The sequence below is a fragment of the Falco rusticolus genome, chromosome 9 (assembly GCF_015220075.1).
Source record: "Falco rusticolus isolate bFalRus1 chromosome 9, bFalRus1.pri, whole genome shotgun sequence".
NCBI classification, from domain to species: Eukaryota; Metazoa; Chordata; class Aves; order Falconiformes; family Falconidae; genus Falco; species Falco rusticolus.
This window is the reverse complement of record NC_051195.1, coordinates 39,224,721-39,246,957: the sequence shown is the minus strand read 5'-3', so window position 1 is coordinate 39,246,957 and position 22,237 is coordinate 39,224,721. Positions and strand designations below refer to the sequence as shown.

Genomic DNA, 22,237 nt, shown 5'->3' with positions numbered 1-22,237 from the left:
ACAGAGGTGCAATGTTTATTTTTCAGTACTTCAGTTTCTGAAGAAACTTCCAAAACACAGAACAAAGTAAACACTTCAATGTGTGAATGCATGTTTTTTTAGAAAAAAAGATCCCCACACACCCAAGACCCCACCACCTTTTCTGGTGGTAGGGAGTAAATTCATGGTGTTGAGGACAAATCGTCCTTTAACGTGCCACATCTCTGAAAGACTAAGTAGACAAGAAAGGGCTTTTAAGTCCCTTACTTTTTTTCATTAGAAAAAGAGAAAGAATTGTCCAAGACAACGGATCTTGGTGAAAGTTTTCACCAGATGGCTCCCAGCAGGGTGGCTTTTTTGAAGGAAACATAGGAACAATCCCCTTGACTGATCCCCATGGCTGTTCTCAGGGAAGACATACTTTCTCCATGTAGCTGAAATGATAAAAGTATTTGCTAATTTCTGCATGGGTTAAATTATATTTAATTGCAGAGCTATCAATATTAAGACCATCATTTACAGTTTAGACATCCCAAAGGATAGCCAGCTTTGTAAGTCAGTCTAAATTCAACCTTGAAGGCGATGAAATAAAAGAGGGACAGAAAAAGCTCCCATTACCAAATCACCATGAGGCTGAATGAAGAAAATAATGAACAGGACAGAGATCTTAGAGGCAAACATCCCTGACAGAAGGCAGCTGCCCTACAACCAAAGAGGGGATAACTTCCTCCTCCTAAGGATGTCTCTCCTTCTTGAGGTTCTTAGCTAGCCAGAAATACTGAACACATTTCTTTGTGCACCTAGACGATACAGCATAACTACAGAAAGGTACAATTATTTCCATTGATCTCTACCTCCAAGAATTATTTTATAGTGTAAATGGGACAACACAGGAAAAAACCCAACCTTTTGCTTTACACATGCGTTTTCCCAGTCTTGATTGCTATGCTGAGAAAAGAGGTAGGAAAAAAAAAAAGCCTGTGATGCTTTTGCTGTCAAGCTTACACCATTTGGCAGTCTTAAAGGAACAACTTAATTGCCCAGCCAACCAGGTGGAACCAGGAACTGCAGCATCTGACATCACCGCTGATGCCCAGGACAGACTCATATCGGTATGCCTTACTTTTCATTCTGCTGTTGTACAATTCCTAGTCTGTGAAGTGTTGTAAAGTAACAACAAAGGTGTATCAGAGACCTTAGGCTAACTCCCCCAGAACCACTTTAGAAAATACAGTGAGTTTGCATAAGGTTATGATAAAAGGTCTTACATACGCCAGGTAAATGTTTCCACTTACCTGATGCAAAAGTAATTATCCAAACATTAGGCCAAAAGTTGCTAGTAAAGACCACCAAAATTATCTTGGAGTTTAGATTAAAAACAAGTCTCCCCAAATCCACAGATGTACTTCTTTAGAAAGTAAGGGTACAGCAAGCCTGCGACAAACACTACAGGTTTCCCAGAAGACACAGTGAAGGCCACTTCTGAGAGACCTCCTCAAAACAATGGCAACTAAAACTGATGGGCATAGACAGAACAGTGAGCAAACTGGGGGTAATGCACATCCCTGGCTAAAACCACAGTGATTTTAGTCACTACCACTGAACTTGTATATCCTACCAAGCTCTAGGCAAAACTGTAGGCAGGTTACCAATGGGCCAAATTGCCTCTTGGGAATACAGCTCCCTGTAGTGGCAACGCTGGCATTTCTGAACTAGTAGACAGCTTACTGCTTCTACAGTGATTGGAGGGAGAAAACTGAACAAAATTTTTAATGAAGAAAGAACATGTTTTTATGCCAACTTTTCAAACCAACAAATAACCCATGAAAACAAAACCAAACCACTCCACGTTCCTGTTAAGTGCCCAGATCAACAAGGGGTGTGGGAGAGACCATGTCCTGCAGAAACACCCCAAAGTGAGACTCTGCAAGCTGCTGGGGTCAAGTATAGCTTTACACTGCATGAAGACATTCTTTATAGCAAGCAGTTCTCAAGTATCTTCACCAAAATGCCTATGGATTTTATAAAACTATAGTGGACTGTCTCTTAAAACAGTGTAATGAAATCTTGCAAACACTTACCTAATCTGAATCATTTGATTTTAAGCCTGACAGTCAGCCAAATCTATTTAAAGAGCATCTCTCACAGTAAAAAAAAAACAAACCAGCAGAAAGCCACTGGCTTTGAACTGCAGAAGGTTCGGTGATGGTGGAAAGCTGGAAATTTCTACCTACTGAAGATTGAGAGGAACATCTCTGCTTCTTCCCAGCTGCCTATAGGTGCTTCTCCAGGGTTACAAAGTCTTAGAAGTCATTTCTGTGGCCCTTCCTGAAAGAACATCCATCTTCTGTGCAAACTTACAACCACACAGGCTTTTGTTTGAAATGGTGGAAAAGTATGTCACTTAACACACTGTGCTACTTAGAGATAGTAGGGCAGCCGTGTCCAGACTTTCATAAAGCAGTTACAGGTACTCAAAGTATCCAGTTGGCTCTCAAATAATCAGAAAAGCTATGAAAACCCATCCAGTAAAGAACTGCAATACAACATGACAACCATTCAAAGGCAAATTACAATAGAAATTAAAATTTTAAAAAGCCAAACACACAGCTCTAAATATCTAATGCCAGTATTACAGCCTTTTCTGATCGAAAATAACTTAACCTGCAAGATCATCTAGAAGGTTCTAGGGGAAAGCATCTCTTCTTCGAGACTGCATTTTATAAAAGCACAATGTGGGATAATCAAGTAATGAAAGGCTTCTGTTTGAAGACAAACAATGAGAGAGATTAGGTCAGAACTAGAGATGCAAAGGCCACGTTATTTACTTTGTGTGGGGCTTACTGCCAAAACACACTTCACTCCCCAGATAACACTTTTACTCATATCAAAAACATGGTATTAATAACCACTGATCTCATGCATCATAGTACTTTCGGCACACGCATTTGCTGTGGAGGTTACCCGGAATGGAGGCAGACGAGCCCACAGCTTTGTGTCCTATTTCTGAAATCCTTCGGAAGCAGCTGCCCCCCTTTCTGTTACACAGCCCAAAGGATCTGTTATTTCAAACAACTTTTCCCTGACAGTTGAAGAGGGAAGGAATATATATAAAATTAAAGAAGTCTGTCCAGCCTGAAGTAAATTCAAACCATTTCAAAACAATTTGCACTCCCTTCAGATTTCCCCCTCACAGCTGCCCAGTTCTTTAAGACTGCTGTACATGACAATAAAAGCCTGTATCTTAACACACCCGGATTCCCAAAACACTTATCCTAAATTTTTATCTTCCTTTCTACATGAAGTCCATGTTTGTTCTCCCAAGCCTGTATTTAAGCACCCTACCTACCCGGTCTAGGCTTGGTGCTGGACATTTCACAAGGAGGGAGGGTGCGGTAAAACCAGTCTTTCATCCCACTCCGTATGGAACTTGCGAGGTTTGGATAAATGGGGAAAACATGGCAGCTTCAAATGTTATGCAAGTGCTCAAAAGCAGTTAAACATCACCAATCAATCCTGTGTAACACAGAAAATCATGACAAATAGGAACAGGGCAGGCTGTCAAACATATGGTGAAATGGAAGGTTCTAGTCTGATTCTAGCAAATGCTGAGCCAGCCTCCTGCTGCCAGTTACTCCCTTTCCAAATTTTCACCTTGGCTCTCCAACGGGGAGCTTCAAGATAAATTGAGTATTTGATTCAATCTCCACATAAACAAACACTTTCACCACAAAATTCTGTATTTCACAGCCCTCGGCTACTGCAACAAGATTTCAAGCCGCTTTTTCCTGTGGCATCTTATTCACAAGAAAATAATTGTCTCTCTTTCAGTAATACCACTGACCCAAGAAAACAAAGATTTTCTACTTTGGCTTGCAAATTCCAACCCAACAATGACTAAAGCATTCCTAGAAGCTTTGAGAAGTAGTCAGTAGTATTCAGCAACATAAGGCTTAATGATGACTGTTTAAATCCTAAAATCCTGCTGCCATTCTTTTCCTGACCTTGCAGACTTTCACTGCTGAACAGAAAAATTCTTCCTCTTCTCTAACAGCTACCTCGTTATAACTAAGAGTTCTCCTGTCAATCTTCACACTCTGTTCTTTCCTTAAACAGAAATCTGTAGCAATCAACTCCCAAATCATATACTGTTCACATTACAGCACCACAAATTCCTGTGTTTCATTAAACTCTCTCTCATTATACCTTGATTTCAGTAATGTTTGAAACAACTGAATGTGTTAATACCCACACATCCACATACAATATAAACCACAGGTAAGCAAGAAATGGATTTTTGCGGGAAGACAAGCCAACAGGACTCCGGCGCCATTAGTACTTCAATTTCAAAGGAAAGACAATGCAGATTAAGCAAAGGCAGCAACACATTGAGACTAGCCATAGACGTTTACCAAACGGATGGCCTTCGGGCGGGTAAGTAGGTCTTTCCAGTGATGTGTTAAAGACCTTGGTCAAATACTGCAATGTAGTGTTCTCTCCAGGCAGTGCTCGAGGGGAAAGATGACACCTAGGGCAGAAAGCAGTTTCATCAACACAGGCACATAATGGACTTTTTGATACCACTGGCCAGTGAAAACCTCCATAGCGGGTGGGCAGACACAATTCCTACCTCCCTTGTGATCAACAGCTGGGGCCAGACAATATATTTGATAGTACTAGAACAGCATTTACTCCCTCCCTCTTTTCTCTTGTCTCAGGATAATATTTGGTATTAAGATAATGGTTATAGCTTATTCTCAAACTATTAACTCGTGGTATTTTGTGTTTTACCTGTACCACCATTACCACATGTTAAGATGGCTTGTAACACTCATGTTCCTGCCAGACTAACAACATTTGCAGGTGCAAAATTAAAGATGTATAGAGGAGTTTGTGCAAACAAAGCACAGGCAGAGAGAGTAAAGAAAGAGCAAGCAGCAGCTCAAGTGCCTGTGCTGGGTCCCAGTATTAAATGCTTAGATCATTTTTTCCTGCCTTGCTAAAACTGGCAAGCAGCAGGAGGGTTGCTGCACCACAGAATATTATATAGATTAATACTTCCACATAAAAATATAGAATCATGCACCCAGCATCCACAACATGCTGATTATTCCTCTTTTTCTAAGCAGTCATCTGTGCTGTACAGCTATAAATAACATTTCAGCAGCATCACGAGTGTGCACACACATGCATAAGCACTTAATAATCTCAACTTGGGTTTAAGATCATTACTATTTAGTTTTAGAGGAATAAGCATAACTAACAAGAACAAGAGAGTTGGGTTTGCTTCATTTGGCTGTGTATACAGAGGCCTTTTCCCACAAAACCCACTGAAGACTTCAGGACCCGAGTAGGAAAAACATGTGCACGTACCACAAGAGAAAGCTTACTGAATCGAAACATTCCATCTCCAACAACAGTTAATAGCATATGGGAAGAGTAAAACAAACATGTTGGGGAAACATACCATGATACCACACACCTCACCAACAACCTGGAAGACAAGCAGAGGGAAGAGAGCTCAAAGCCTAATTTCTTGTTTTCTCTGGAAAACAGCAGACCAGCAGAAGAAAACATCTGATCAACGCACTTAGGGAAAGACAGAGGAAAAGACTTTGTGCGAGCTGATGAGGAATTGGGGTTGGGTTTTTTTCCCCTTTTTTAAACAGGGAGCAAACAGACATGACCAAATCTCAAAACTTTACCACCCAAACTTGCACATGGTGCTCTTGTCTTTCACTATCAAATCCAGCCTTTGTAATATGCTACCATGGCTCCCGCACCCCAGCACCAGACCTGGCCAACTGGCCATTGCTGGCTGAGCTGATGTACCATGGACATACCATGCCGCAGCCACAGCCCCAATCCATCATATGATCTCAAAGTAACTGGCCATTTTGCAGGGTTCCGTGTGTTTTAAAAGAAGAGGATAATGACAACTGAATGCACAACAGTCTTGGACTCACAGCTAAACATCAAATATGGGCAAGGCCACGTAATGATTCCTGCCTGCAAACAGAGGAAAGGAGCCCTTGTATAACAGGACACAGCTGAAATTTTACTTTCTTTGAGAAGTCCCTTACAAATAGAAAACTTACCCTGCTTAAATACTTCTGCTATGAGACATTCTGAAAGATGTACTAGAATAAGCATTTTGAAGAACAAAAAAACCCCTGGTATCTGTTTATCAAGCAGCTGTAAAAAAAAGCCTTCAAATCCAGTTCAACCTATTTCAACTGTGTGAAAGCTGGCATAGACGGCTAAACCAGGCAAAAGGTACTTTCTCTGATTTTGTATACAGTATATTTGTCAGAAATACATTTCAGAAACTAAAACATTACAGAATACGCAACAGTATACACAGATGGAAGCTTCATGTGTGCAAAGCAGATTGTACCCTATAAACAAGTTACCTGAAATACAGATCTTTCATTTTAAGTTAGAACTAGAAGGTGAAGCCATAAGATTTGCATATGAACTTCCACAAAACTCTGGCCTCTTTGAATTCAAAGTCTGAATTCAGATTTTTAAGTTATGATCCAAAGAGACTGTTTATGTAAGTCTTAACAGATGCTACCATAAAGAACTACTTCCACATTGAATTTGAAAACTTACACAGCTCTTTCCTTACAGATTTTATTATCTTAAAGTCTTGACATCTGCTGGGGAAAAAAAGCTGCCGTTCATTCTGTAAAATGCAGAAACAATGATACAATTACCTTGTATCAAAACCAGGCTTATGGAGGAGGTGTTATTGTTTTCATTTGGAAAGGTTATTTCATCCTCACCAGAAACGTACTGTGAAACTACCAAATGCAAAAGGGATTATTTTGTGCCCTGCTGTGGCCTGGAGAGATCCACAAAGCATGAAAGAAACTCTTGTTAAGTACAAGCAGCCTCTGTCCTAATGGGTCACAGAAGCAGAAGCTGTGCAAATGCAGTATAATACAAGCTGAATAGACCAGTTGGGTGTTGGGGTAAGAAAGAAGAATGATGTCAACAGCTTTGATTTATTTTTTCTCTGCCTGGTGATGAAATGACACTACTGAGTGGCACCAGAAGCTCCCTACAAAAAACCAAACAAACCAGGAAGTGCTCAAGAGGAGGTGTATATACCATGAAAGGCACCTTTCTATATTATTTGTGGGTTGCTCATTGACAGAAAAAGAGCATGAGAGGTAGTTTGCAAGAGTTCATCTCTTTACAGCTGGAAGAAGGCTGTTAAATATGAAATTGAAACAGAATTCTGTGGGTTCCTGGGGAAGTCATAATACATTTAAGCAACTGGTACATGTGGAGAGGAATAAAGCTTTTGTTGTTATTTCAAAGCAGAATGAAAAAGAGCAAGTCTGAGAGTATGTAAACATGTCCCCATATACAGAAATGAGGCCTGGCTCAATAGCACTGCAAAGTACCCAGCCAACAACAAATGCTAAAGCCACTGAGTTCAACACTGAAAGAGTAGCTAGAGAAAACAGCAGCCTTGCTCAACTTCAGACAATAGAATTTCAGCCTAGGCTGTACATAAAAGGATGTAAATAAAAGGATGCTTACTTCACAGATTTAGTTTCAGCAATGGTTCAACTGTTTCAATGCTGCTGTGGGTATGAGCTCTACTGAAAAGCAAGCAGCTACTTCTGTTACTCTTGCAGATCTGATCCTGCACCAATGGCTGAAACGGCTTGTGAAACTAAAGCCACATATCCTTCCAACAGTAACTCCCACGAGTGCTGCAAGGTTCAGCACAAAGGACTACACAGCTTCTGGCTTAGTCCAGACCACAACACATGAAATTCAGAAAGCACAGCATCCTGAACCGATGTTATATTCCGTGCACTCTGTTCACCTTTCTCCCCCCCTTCCCCCCCATAAAGAACTAAGTCTACAGTCTGAACTGATGTGTCCCATCCCTTCCAGCAGAGTGCCTCAGGGAACGAGGCTGCGGGTGGAACACATAAGAAGCTTTGGGGAAAGGTCTCAAGGCAAGAGACAACAGCAGCTGTAGGGGTTCTTCCACTCCATCACAGGCAGCAGGGGATGGGGAAGTAACTGGGTCTCAGGATGATGTCTTTTCTGTAACTGTTTGGTTTCTGGCTTCTAAATATGTATGTGATCTCTTAAGAGTGTGGCTGTGCCACATAGGACCCTTGGGAGCAGGGATACAGCCCCAAGTTCCCTTGTCCCACTTGGGGAAGTACCAAGGGTGTTCAAAGGAGAGCGCTCCAGGGACTGCGGGGTATGGCTGGTCTTAGATGTGGCACAAAACTTCTAAGAGACCTGTGGGGCCACTCAGTGACTACCAGGCTGGAAAGCAGGGAAATGGTGGGCAACAGGTAAGTTGCACACAAGCTTATTTCCATCTTGTTTTCCCTAGCTCTTTGGAATTTTCCCTTTTTAAAAAGCAAACTTTCTAGTACTTATTTAAATAAAATTTAGCTTTTTTGATGATAAAATCCTTTCAGTCTTTTGGGAGCTCCACAGGAGAAGGGTTAGACACATCCTCTTCAAATCTGTGGACTCCAGATCCTGTCATAGCAATCAAAGACAGTCTTCAAGGCTTGCTTCTTCCCACAGCCACCCCCACACCAGCACCACCCAGAGCTGGTCACAACACGGAGCCTTCACCTTCCAGTTGCACAGCAGAGTGGCATGCCACACATTGGCCACACCTGCTCTTGCCAAATCCTGTTAGGACAAGACCTGCTGATATTGCTTCAGGCTCGTGTCTCTGAGCATTGTAATGCTGCACAATAGAAATTGTTTTCCCCAGAATTCCCTAGACAACATGCTGGTGACACAAAAAAAATTGCTGAAGGGACGTAACTCTTGCACTTAACAGGAGGAGGGTCTCGAGAAGATTAGCAACTTGGTACAGAAAAAGATGCAGATCCAGAACGCCAGCAAACCAATAAAAGGACAAAACCAAACACTGTGGTGTTTAAAAGTCCACTCCCTCAGAATAACCACCCTTCAAGGAACGATCACCTGACATCTAGGAAAGCAACATCTGTAAAAGCTATCCTTATCAAGAAGGGTTACCACACCAGGATGGTATTTTTAGTCACCTCACTACACCACAATAAATGCTTTGTTGAGAAATCGTGTACAAATTTTTCCTTCAATACTTGAAGAAAGCATTCACACTGTTACTATTATTACCCACTGCTTAGCCAGCATTACAACATGTAACACTTCTTCATACACACCTGTAAGGGAGACAGGAAAAAATATTCTATCCAGACTAAAAGTCTATGCACCCTTCCTCTGTGATTAAGAAAATAAATAATAGACATGCGTGTACACATGTGCAACCAAGTGGCTGACCTGGAAAAATCTTACATTTCTGCTGCACTGGGACTGAAGTCACTCCATTTGAAGCTAAACTGCTCTAAGCTTGAGCCAAAACGTGCTGTGTTAGATGTATTTTCTTTGCTAAACTAGAAGGAAGCTCTTCTAGCTTTTTAGCATTCTCATTTTTTCCCATCCCCCCAAGTTCTCCAATTCCAATACACCCTGGTGACCCAGGTACTCATCAATTAGGACAGTGAGAGTAATGCACATTCTCTTGTGGAATTGAGCACACAAGAAACTTGCAGACCTTTTGTGGAATTTCATACATATCAATACATCAGCTAAAGATACTATTATTATGATCCAAAACACCAGAACCTGAAAAGCCACAACTGAAAAATGGATGAAATGACATGGCTGCGACACACTACTAATTGGAAGAAGTAATCTTGTCTCGCAGCTTACATCCATGACAACTCCCAGGAGAAACAGCAACTGATTAACATCACTTGGCACTTGGTGGAGTCAAAAAACCGCTGTACTGCAAAACACAAATGCATTTGTCCCAGCTCTCTTCATTTTGCTTCTTGATCACTAGAAAATTATTTTTCTTGACTAAAACAATATAGATATGTTTTTATCTATTCCAAAGAGTATTATGAACATATTTTTTTCTAACACATTGCTTTGACTATATTCCACATTCCCCCTTCCCACAGTACATTAGTCTCCCTGTATTTGCTTTGAAGGGCCCTTGGGTCTAGCACAATATTGACTTTCCCACTTATAAGTGCATTATTAAATCCTGCCCCCAAAAGTTGATGGTGCCAGCCTTTACCAGCCATTTGTTACATTATAAAGCAAGTGCTTCTGTTTTCTCTCCCTCAGAGAAGATGGAAACATACCAAAAAACATCTACAAAACTATCTGGTTATCCTCCAAATCACTCCTTTCCTGCCAAGCACGGAGAAGCTCAGCGGCAAGGCAGCAGGTGTGCCAAAACCATTGTTCATCGTGACAGCCACCACAGTCTGCTTCCTTCACTCCTCTGGCTGCTTGACATGTTCCTCTGGCCTGAGATGGGGAACCCTCTAACCCGGAATCTGCCTGTTTGGGTTTTTAAGATACTCAAGACTCTGAGATTACCGCCCCAACCTATAGGTATAACTGCATTACAAATTAACAACTTCAGAAAACACACACACACCGTATGTCCAAGGCAATGCTTCACTGTCGAAGAATAGCAAGAGGTTTCTTGAACCACCAGTTTTTTGGGAGGGCGGGAAGGGGGAAAGCAAGCCTATTTTCTAACTCCCACCGAGTAAAATGTACTACAAGAAAGACCTATCATCTCAGAGAGGCAATGTCTGAGAGCAATCACGAACCCAAAATCTCACAGCCACCTCAGCAGGGAAGAGGGCACCCCCCTCTCTCCATCCCAGTGCTCTGGGACAGGTAGTTAACACCTCTGCTCCTTGGCTTACACCAAATTCAGCTCACAAAATTAGCCCCCCCTTTTTTTTTTTTTTCCAGGGGCGGGGCGGGGGGGAAGAGGGGAGGAGAGGGGCTTGCTTTATTTCCTACTGATTTAGTGATTTAGTCAACTCATCAAGAAGTTACAGCCAGGGCAAAGAGAGCAGGACTTCCTCTTCCAGGTGTGGAGCAGCTGAGCCCTGCCTCAGCAGACTGATCAATCTCTATGGCAGCCTAAAGCACACCAGGATTACAAAGAAGTTATTCCTTCAGAAAAATATGGAATGCCTTTGAAAAGGCATAATGTTTATTACACTGAATGATGAGCAGCCAAAATGATACACAGACTATTTCCCCCTCCCCAGTGACAGGCTCTAGGACTAGATTTATCATTTTGTGGAATTAAAACCTCTGCTTAGTATCACCAAATGTGTGAAAACAGTTTGTGATTTTTTTTCAAATCTACAAATTTAAACAAAGATGTACTTCATGCTGAGCTGAAGGAGCATGAAGTTTGGAATAGCAGTGGTAGACTTCCAAAATTCACAAGATAATTGCTATTTGTTTTGGAAACAAGACACTTCACAGAAGGCAGGGGATCAGGAAACCAGCCAAAGCAAGATGACTTTCACAAATCAACACATTAATATAATAGAAAAGCTCTACATATATTTAATACCTCATTTCATTACCAACTTTCTAACACAGAATTCAACAAGTAGAGGGAAGCAAAACTGCATCTACATCATCAAAAAAGCAGCCCCCAGAGCTTCTGACTAGGTAATAGTATTAGTTACAAAGTAACAAGGATGAAAAATGAACTGCCAATATTCCTTCCAGCTGTGACAAATGTTAAGGTGAGAAGAGATTCTGACTGGCTTCACCTTCAAATTTATCACGGATACTATTAGTCAGAACCAGCTACAGCATCGCGGACCAGAGCCAGCTTATGGCTTAGAAAGTGCCTTTCACACAGGTAGCAGAACATAAAACATACACATACTAAACACCATTAGACAGAAAGATTGTAATATTGAAAAGCGAACTAATAACAAAACTGAAGCAATACTCTTCTTTGCATCTTAGAAACAAAGGCACTCTACATTGGCCAGCAGTATTTTCTACCTTTCAGTACCATATATAGGAGAGAATTCCTGTGACAACTTGGGATTCAATAAAATAAATCAGTCATGTCACAGCGGTGGTGGCACCACATTAAAACTGATTTAAGAATCAGAAAGACCTACCTTCAGAAGCCACTTTCTATTTACTGCGTGAACTCCATACTGGTATTGCAACAAAAGCTGGAGCTCAGAGCGGGTTGAGAAAACTCTCAGAGGACTCGCTGCTGGAGTAACTGCTCTGAGTAATACTTGCATGGAAAAATTATTTAAGGGAGGAGGAAAGAGCTAGAACAGCGTGGGAGGGGACAACCTGCTGTTTCGAACAATAGGAAGCTGTTAAAACAAAAAAACAAGGGCCTCCCTCAGCACAGGAAAGCCTCGTTTGAAAAGTGTTGCCCCCGCTGCCACCTACCAGGCAGACAGTTCTGCCAACAGAGATAAGGCCAGAGGCCCAGCTTACCGACAGTTCCCTTCGGAAACAGAGCCAGGCAAGAGAGAGGAAGGTTTTCCAAACCCTTTTATAAAAAAGATCAGACTGGGGGAAGAGGGGGAGATAGGGCTGTAAGGGATGACTTCATTTTACAGCAACAGCCTGCTTGTGCAAGGCAGGGCTGCCCTTGCTGCAACGAGCAAACTGGCAAGGTTCCTGCAAACTGCTTAGTTAAACACGAAGGATGTTTTCTCATAGGAGGGGCTGATAACCAGGAGTGACATCTAGCCATTTAACAGAAAAAATGCAAAGGACTCAATAGATGTCTTCAGTTTTGATGCCTTGGTTTAGAGCCTTGAGGTTACAATGCAAATTTAAAAGCAGTTTTTCAAAAAAACAATTATTGCAGGACAATTCCTGGAACCATCCCCTGTGGTTCAAAGCCAGCGATACTGATCAGGGAAAAAAAGTTTGTTCAGAAAAACAGCTTCCTACCCTGAAAACCTCCCATAAACTCAGTTATTTAAGCTCAGAAGCAGCATTACTACATGATTATTCCCAGACTCTCTTACAGTACAGCTCCAGGACACTGGTGCCATCCACATTCAGCATCAATTTGTTCCTCTAACATGATCACATTCATAGCACAGACAGGCAGAGTTACTGTATATCCAAGACCAAAATAACTTTAAAGAAAACTTTATAGTTATGTTACAAAAATACAATGCACACCATTGTCTTTCTGTCCTAGCACAATATAGTGCTAACAAACAGAATCAGATTGAAATATAATAACACTTTGGACCATACAAGGGATTGAAGATACTATCCCCACCGGGACCATTTACCTAATGGAAACAATGCAAAAAGGAAGCAGTTGGAATACAATTAAATCGGTTTGCCTTAAGAACAATCCAGTCTTGCAGGATAGAAGGGGCTGAGCCAAGTTTTAACTATGTCTTTCCATAATTATAGAGTTTTGGTGGGACAAAAATAGGAGTTAAAACAAGAAAGAAAAAAAAATACAGCAAAGGCACAATACTCTAAGCAATGTTTTACCTCATGATGCTTCTACGTAAATGTAAATCTTAAAGAAAAAAGTTACACGTGCAAATTTAAAATAAAATAATTTTATAACATGTATTAATAGTGGCTTAATTGTCAACAAAAGCCCAGTACAACGTTCAGTAACCATGCTGGGTTCAAAACCTGCTCCACAGCTGTGCGTGGTTAGAACAGCATGTTAACTCTGTAGCACTCTTTTTTCAAACAGCTTGTTTCAAGGAAGCCAAACCACTTGAAAGCAGTTTGCAACACCAGCACAGACCTTTTCCAGGCAAAAACAATGTGCCAATCCTCATTTTTATCATATAGAAAGAGTGACCGAGCCTTTCGGGTGTCTCGCACCATTACTTGGATGTGCGGGTTTCTTTCCATATATCCATACAAGTCTTACCAAGAGTTAGCAAGCCCGTTTGTTCAGGTCACATTATGTCCAGGGCTCAATGACCTGAGGTTGGCAAGCACCCTTGCAGACAAAACACTTGTGTCTACCCTCCCTTCCTCCTCCTCACTCCAAAGGATGAAGCATTCGCCTTTCCTACTCAGACATGAAGACCACAGAGATGCTCCTGTGGCTCCACTGATCTCCTTGCTGAGGTGGTATGGGCCAATGCCCTCACAATGGCAGGTGCACGGAAATCAGTAATACCAACAGTTTTGTAATACTGATGTTTATAAACTCCTATTTGCTTCAGCCTCAGTTTCCATGATTTCAGAACTCTTCCTCAGCTTTTTGCTAAAACTCTTCACATGCCCACACATACCTGAGTACCTGCTAGAAGTATGGATCCAATCGCGACATTTTCAAATACCTGCTTTGACACTACTCCACACAGCTCCTCAGCACGTGGATAGAGGAGACTCACAGGTGCCTGTCTAAACAATATCCAGTTCTTCATACTTAAGTGCATGTAAAAAGCATGAAAATTATTTCTAGAAGCTCTCTTCAAAGCATGATCAATTCTGCTTCCATCACACCTGAAATTAAAACTTTTCAAAATCCTACAGCAGCAAAGGACAGGTAAGTGTTTTACTGCTAAAACAAATCCCTCTGCCTCAGACAAAGTAAGATTTCACTCCCCACTGGTGATGGTAAAACAGTTCAGAGAGCAAGTGGGGCACCATGCCCCTTTCTGGAAGGGGACATGTCCCAAGCCAAAGCACAACAGCACTGTTACGCTTACAAAAGACAGCTCTGCCAAACACACCAGCTAAGCATCTGACTCACTGCCACCAGACTAAGAAAGAATTCAGAGCAATTACCACATCCCTGCACAGAACAGGAAGAAAGAAGAAAAGTGTTTCTACTCTTCTAACATTTCACCTAAATCAGGACAGCACAGCAACCCTCAAACAGCTCTGGTCAAGCACTGCAGCCCCTAGGGCTGCTAGGACCTGACAGCAATGCTAGCAATTATACAGCCATCCACATAGCTGCCTCCGACTGAAACAAGGCAGGAAAACTAGGCAAGATAAAGCAGCAGAAACAAGCCTGGAATCTCTCTCTCCCTTCCTTGTTTTTCTGCTTTGGTTCAGAGATCAGCAATCTGAAAAGCAAATGTATTTGCAAGACAACCCTATCTATTAGAAGCATGTATGCCTACAGCATATGTTCATGTTTGGCCAGATAAAGAGAGATTGTCTAAGAAAATGACAAAAGAATAAGTTAAAAATTTTTTTTAAGAAAAAGGTATACGTGACAGAGAGCTGCAATAACCACTCTTTCCACACTGAAAACAGTTCTTTTCCCAATGTCTGCAGAGTCATATGATTTCAGCTTCCTTCTGCTGTCGCAGATCATGTAGCTTCCTAACCAGCAAAGGCTATGCTAGCCCTTCCCCTCACCTTCGAATAAATTTCCACCACAGCACTCCCACTCACAGAACTGTAAATGTCAGCACATTTAGTATAGTCTAAACACCATAAATTGGTCTACATGGAGAAGTTTGCCAGGAATAAGAGCTACATGGTAAAAGATGCAATTTCTCGACCACCTTCAACAAAGAAGGGGGCTGCAGAAATTCCTACCCACCTTTCACAGATCACTTGTTCTCATCTGATGCTCTGTTCTGCAGATGGCAGTCTGTACAGGACCACATCACAAACAGCATCATGAAAACTATCAGAGTTAAAAATAACTAGAAAATAAATTATGAAGGGTGCTAATGTTGTAACTTCCGTTATTCAGAATACAGAGAAGTCTGCATCAAGAAGTTTTAACTGGCACAACACAGACCAGCATGCTACAAGGGGTACACAGGAGCCAAGAAATTGTAGTTAGAGCAGTTTCTTCTACAGGTTTTGCCACCAAAGCCAAGATACCATGTAGATGTGCTACGTCTTTGCACAGGTAACAATACAGCTATGCCAACCTGACAGTTGCTACCAGGGTGGATCTGCTCATCATCACATGCCCCTTCTGCTCCCTTTATGCTAACAATGGGCAATCTGCAAAACGAGCTAGTATAGGGCGGTAAGTCAGCAAAAACCAACTCTACCAAGGGAAATAAAAATAACAGGGTTTTTTCATCAGCTAGCTCACTCAGGATTCAGAAAAACAGTCCTGGTGAGCAATGCCTCCTGATAGCGAGGTTACATTCTCCCACCCAGATAACAAAGCAGACCCTTCATCTGCAGTCAGGCGCCTGTGTGGCACTGGGTAACACGGACTGACTAAAGGTGTGGTTTCATTTAACTGTGGGAAACACCAGACCTGTGTCAGTCTGTTTACTTTCCCTAGCCTCTCACTCCCACTGCTTCCGAGTATTGCACTCAGCTGCAAGCCAGTTGCATGAGCCACTTCAACCGAGAGCAGACACGCAAAACGGCCAAGCAAGAAGAGAGCAGGAGCACCCAGCCAAGACCCACCAACCCACCCAGCCCTTTTCCTGAAGCAGCCACAGTGAAGCTGCATCAAGTTAACATCCAGCTGCACTCCAGGACAGACCCTTCAAAACAATTGCTGCAAATTAAACTCCCTGGTTAATCTTTTCTAGCATCTTTGTTTAATTAAGTGCATTCTTCTAGGACAGTGGCTTTTAATTTACAATATGCGTTCCCCGCACTTTTAAGAAGTCTGAAAACAGATGTTTGCCCCCTTCACCGAAAAATTCTGAGATCAAAAAAGTTAATTCTGTGGAGTGGATACAAAGCAGTGACCATCCATGACTTCTTTTGGGGGGGGGGGGCAGGACAGTGGAGAGGGTGGGCTGAGGAAGAGAAGCTCATGTTCCCACATCAGCAGCACATTTTTCAAGAGGAAGGAAAAAAGCCAAGCAAAAAAAAATAAATATCTAACAACAGTCCAACAAACTTCAGGGCAACGTGTTCAAACATATTAGGCAAACATGTATGCTGTATTTGGCTGACCTTCTCCACATGGCAAGACAACTGTTCAAATACTATTTAGGGCAGGGGAAAAGCATAGCAAAATCTTGATTTTACTTTGTCAACACAGCTTTCTTTGGTAGAGTGGACACAGCCTTAAAGCCAAAGAGACCCATACAAAGAAAACCAATCAAAATCAATACCGCTTTCTCCCTTACCATCCGAGCTATTCTTTTACTAAAATCAAGTGACCTAGAGCTATTCAAGTAGCTTGTAAATTACAAGATGAGCAAAAAGCTTTTCTTGCCATTTTGCAATATTCCTAAAGAATAACCAAACATACCATTGTTTTGGTAGTTATCAACAGAGGATCAGAAATACTTTTCAAGACTATTCAGAGACTAGCTAATCATTGAATCACAGAATGGGTTGGGTTGGAAGGGACCTTAAAGATCATCTAGTTCCAACCCCCATTTCAATGTGACACCAGAGTTTTTGTGCCCTCCACTGCCCTTCCGTCTCCCAACTGCTCATTCTCATCCTTGTGCAACCCCTTCCAATATGGCAACACAAACACTCGTGTGGCCACAGAGACAACCTGGTCAGGGTAAACTGTGATCAGGTGGCAAGACAGGCCAGGGTAGTTTGAAGTCAGATCTGTTCCTCAATGTTCCCTACATGGCTCCACGGGTATTGTTTTGTGTGGGGTGGCTGTGGGTGGCAGTACCATTAAAATTATTTGAGAAGTCGTGGCCTGCAGTCTAAGCTAAAATCTACGCTAGCTTTTAATATAAGCTTAGGAGCAGAGCAGTTAAGTGGAAAGCATTCCTTAGTATATAAAGGCCAGCCCTTAGCTGAATTAGTTCCATTTCCCAACCTTATAGTTTGACAAAAGGGTCTTGCCTATTTACAACTTTAAGAGTAAAAACAGTTTGTATATACAGTTTGTATACACACTCAATATACACACTTAACTGAAAAAGCTGTCTTCTTTCTTATGTGTATGTACTACGAGGCAGAGTGCTCCTCACCGAAACCAGTCTTCCTTTTGGCAGATGACTCAAAACAAACAAAAAAAAGAAACACTGGAAGAAAAACAAAGCATTAGTAACCCAAGCACATCATTATGAACCTATCCTGCTAGCAGTTCAACTTTCTACATCTAGGAACAATAACGCAGTGCTTTGAACTAGTTTTACCTGTGGCACTGGGAGGTCTGGGAGTCTACAAAACAACCAGGGTTTAAAGGTTACCAAACACAAGGAGGAACCAAAATATCACTCTTTACCAAGGAAGTACCCCCACAAATACCACAAACAACTGCATTTCTTGTTCCTACTACACTCCTAAAACCAAAATGAAACCAATAAAAGCAACTCTGCTGCAGGCTTACTCCCAGTGACTGTGAACCACAGTGTGCTGCATTTAATCCATCCTGCTTTTTGTGACTTCCACCTCAGTATGTGGACCAAAGCCAAAATAATGTTTTGTAAACATCCTATCAAAAACAGACAGTAAAAGGTCTTCTTCACTACAAGTAAGACACCAGGTTACAGATGCCTGCTAATCAAACAATGCACTAAATTAAATTCCTTGGTCAAAGCCAAGCACATTATTTGAATGAGCGTGATGTCATGCTGCATCCAAAGCCACAGACAGCTCTCCTATCACGCATGTAGATGGGGCAGATCCACACACTGGTTTATGCCCTAAAAGGCACAGCACAAAATTTATTTCCCTGTAGGACAAGGAATTTCCTGCAGTTTAAATATGACCCTGAGACATTCAGGAATTAATTTACAGTTTTAGTAAGTTAGGAATCAGAAAAACAACTTTCCTATGTAAAGCACACATGTGGCATTGGACTAGTGTAACTGAAGTGACGAATCCATATCCACTTTTCCCAAGCGTCACCAAGAATATACATAATTTTGTGACCCTAAATTATGGCACCCAACTTGTAAACCTTGATACATCAGGATCTTAGCAATGCTGTGGTCCTTGACAAAAAAGCTCACAATGAAATCCTGAGAAACATATGCAAGTTTGCTTCATCTGCCTGCATCAATAAAACCAGTGCTCTTCAGGCTCTTCTCTGACATAAAAAAAGGAGTTGACAGGTTGGAGGTGAAAGATTCACTTTGGAAACTAACTCACAAAAGTGTGAAACCAAAATGAAAGTAAGCTCACAAGAAAGTTCTCCCTACCTACCATATTCATTTGTCCCCTTTGACACTCCAGTTCCTCTGCTTTACTAGTTTACCTTTGTATCACTTAATTTACAACAGAAGAAGCAAGATCACAAAGCCACAGTTATAGAGAAGTTAATTAAACTCATAACATTATCTTACACTATTTTAAACTTCCTGCACTAATTATTTTCCATTGTGTCTTATTTTTAGTGTTTGTCCTATGACTGAACCTTGGATGATTTAGATGCAGTCAGGATGTATAGCACAGAACTCCCAAGAGCATTTAAATCCATACTACAATACTAAAGAGGTGAAAACAAAGGTCAGTGACACAGATGATTCCAGGAATCACCGCAATCATGGAGGGAGGGGGCAAAACCCAACAGTATTTCAGTGTTTCAAAATAAATTTTAATTTGCCATTCACAAAAGTAAATCCTCTGTAAAAATCTGCCATCAGAATGAAGAAGGGAAGTAACAGCATCTCTTAAGTCATCTTCCTTTCCACCTTGAAATGCCTTCTAATCATCTCATTAGAAAAGATGCTATTTCTTCAAACTGCATGCACCTACAAAAGCTATTGCAGGTGCTTAAAATCCAGTGGCTTCTTCAATAGTATGTACAGACATTATGAGGGTTATTGTTTGTTTCACAGCCAGTGAAATGGAATTGACTTAAGATGCTTAAGTATCAGCAAGGAAGGTAAGAAATTGCTGATGACTTCCAAAGGAAACAATGAGCCACGCGCCAAAAAAAAAAAAAAAAAAAAAAAAATCTACGGAAAGTCCCATCCATGACAGTAATAGGTGCTGTCATGAAAAAATATACTTAGCAGTTAAAGAGATTTTCAGGTAGAAATGTAATTGACCAGATTTTACCCTGTAGCTTAGTCCTGCTACACCATGGATTACTTGTTCACCTTAGCCTGGCATCCTACAGCTGCAGCATGCCTTTGGACTACATGTCGGCTTCTGACAGAATACTGGTACTCTCTGCGTAAGTATGCAAAAAAATAGTACTAACTAAACGCTGTAGTAATGTGACACTCACTCTCTGGTTCCTCTCCCCCAGGTGTGAGGCATACACAAAGCACGTATATATATTAATATACCTAAATATAAAGACTCCATTGGTCTTAACCATCCTAGATTAACACGCTTCACCCCTTTAAAAAGCCCACTGTAAATACAAGTCAACTAGCTCGATGCATATTCCAGGACAAAAGCCATTGCAGCCCATCTATCCACACAAGATGCCCACTACAACAACTAATACAGAATACCAAGTAACGTATGAACATCAGCAGCTAAATTTAGAGCAGAAAAACATCATCCATTGCATACTGATTAGACTGAAACACTACCAAGGCAATAGATAAAAGAAACCTGCAGAAAGATGGATTCATAGGTGAGCATTCAAAACTAAAAATAGCACAGATTAGAACAAATACATATGGACATACATAAAAGTACTTTTCTTTATTTTAATGAGGAGTTACTCCAGAATCCTGCTCTGTAGATTTAGAGACTAAACCTGCTTTGGAATCTAGTGCAGAAATTAGATGTGGTAGAGACAGGCCTTTCCAATTCAAGCCTTCAAAGGAAAGTCTTAGCCTTCATTTTTAGCATAAGAATACCAAAGAGACCTTCCTCTACTCAAGAGTCAAGGCTGATAAAGCCTTGCTTTACTTTGTCACATCCTTCTGCCACACAGAAAATGAGAGGTGCCCTCCTGTCAACTTCATCTTCATGTGACAATTCCCTTGAACAGGAAATTTTTTCCCCACTATTTATTTCTGCCAATTTTAACCTACCTTGTGAAAAGTGAACCCATTAGGCCAGAAATTAGAACTGCAAATATTAAACTCTGTTTATCATGGAGATAGAATGAATGTTCAAAGAAAGGTTTATCTCTTCTACCCTTACTATAAAAAAGAAAAAAAAAAAAAAAGATCACAGACCAAAACCCACAACCACAGCCATAACCAATGCTTTGCCTTTCATCAGAATTAGCAAATGCAACTCCTGTGCACATGAAGATTTAAGTGCTGTAGATTCCATATGGTCTTGCACATTCCCCCACAACTGGCAAAGGGCATAGTCATTACTCTTCTCCATACAGACGGGCTATAATCTTCCCACTGGCAAGTAGGGAGAGCAGCTGTAAGACACCTTCCTCTACTCCAAACTCCAGCGTTTTTAACTACCTTGATTTACCAAAGCAGCACGAGTTAAATTTAACATAGCACCTTCCACCAAGGACAGTAGGTACTCAGCACAATCCATCACCACGAGACACAGAGACAGCTAAGGCAGTATCTGGTGCTCATTTACTATCTCAGCAACAGTTTAGACAAGTAAATACAATTGAAGTGTATAGCTTTTTTTGTATAGGCGTACATAACACTAACAATTATGTTTGCGAATAATGAAACACCCGGCACTCAGCAAATTTTCCCAGCCTGGCTTGCTGCAGAAAACCCTTCCTCTGCTTACCAGCAGCCAGCACACCACAAAGCCACCGACACCTGCTGCAGCGGACCCGCATGGCGAAGCCGTGCCCCCGCCCCGTCCCGGGAGCCGGCCGCGCTCAGCCCGCCTGGCCCAGGTGTCCCAGCACACTCACCGGCCGGCCCGGGGACCCGCCGCCGCCCCGTCCCGCGGCGCTCCCGTCCCGTCCCGTCCCGTCCCGTCGCGCGGCGCGGGCAGCGCGGGAGCCAGCGCCCCGCCCCGTGGCGGTGACGTCACCGCTCCCGCCGCGCACCTGATCCCCGGGCAGGTCGGGCCTTAAAGGGGCAGCGGCGGGGCCGCCCGGCCAGGCCGCAGCGGCGAAGATCCCGCGCTCAGGTAACGCGCAGAGCCCCGCTGCTTCCCCCGCGTGCGGAGCCTGGGGGCACCGGGCCGTGGCCGCGCTGCCCGAGGCCTTTCGAGGCCTCCCCTCCACCTGTGTGGGAAACGCCAAGGGCCCTTCGGCCCCGTTCCGCCCGCGGCACCGGGGCTTCCCGCGCCGGGGCCCTCTCGGGGCTGCTGCCTCCTCTGTAAATAATTCGGGAAAGCAATCCGCTCTCCTGGTAGATGTATTTATCTTTTCCCCTTGTTTCCGCAGCGCTTCTCAAGACCCGGTGACAGCCACCGCGGGAGGTGCCTCATTGGCACACCAGCCACCCATGGATGTCAAGAGCAGCGGTTCCTGAGCCCCCAAAGGCCACAGCTCCCCTCTTTTACCCCCAAAACGCAGTGCCAGTTTGCCCACCAGTGAAGGAAGGCTTGCCCGCTCGCAGGGGCACTCAACCAGCTAGAGAACAAGAACTACTTTTGTGCCAGATACTGTATTTCTGTCTGGAGAAAACAACCGAGTTAA

At 42.4% G+C, this 22,237-nt stretch overlaps 1 protein-coding gene across 11 annotated transcripts in view; it reads right to left on the bottom strand.

The window, feature by feature from the left end:
- The window catches only part of USP54 (ubiquitin specific peptidase 54), a 102,440-nt gene that overhangs the window by 57,510 nt on the left and 22,693 nt on the right, over window positions 1–22,237 (bottom strand). Inside the window, exons 1-2 of one of the 11 annotated variants that reach the window (XR_005106112.1) lie at window positions 11,991–12,247; window positions 4,392–4,507 (exon numbers count right to left, since the gene is read on the bottom strand). The exons of 2 other annotated variants lie outside the window; for them this stretch is intronic. The gene's annotated coding sequence lies outside the window, so the exon portion shown is untranslated. Of the gene's footprint in view, window positions 1–246; window positions 269–4,391; window positions 4,508–11,990; window positions 12,253–21,502; window positions 21,614–22,237 lie in introns of those variants that run through there. 8 more of the 11 variants (XM_037399612.1, XM_037399622.1, XM_037399621.1 and 5 more) reach the window with 8 other exon arrangements.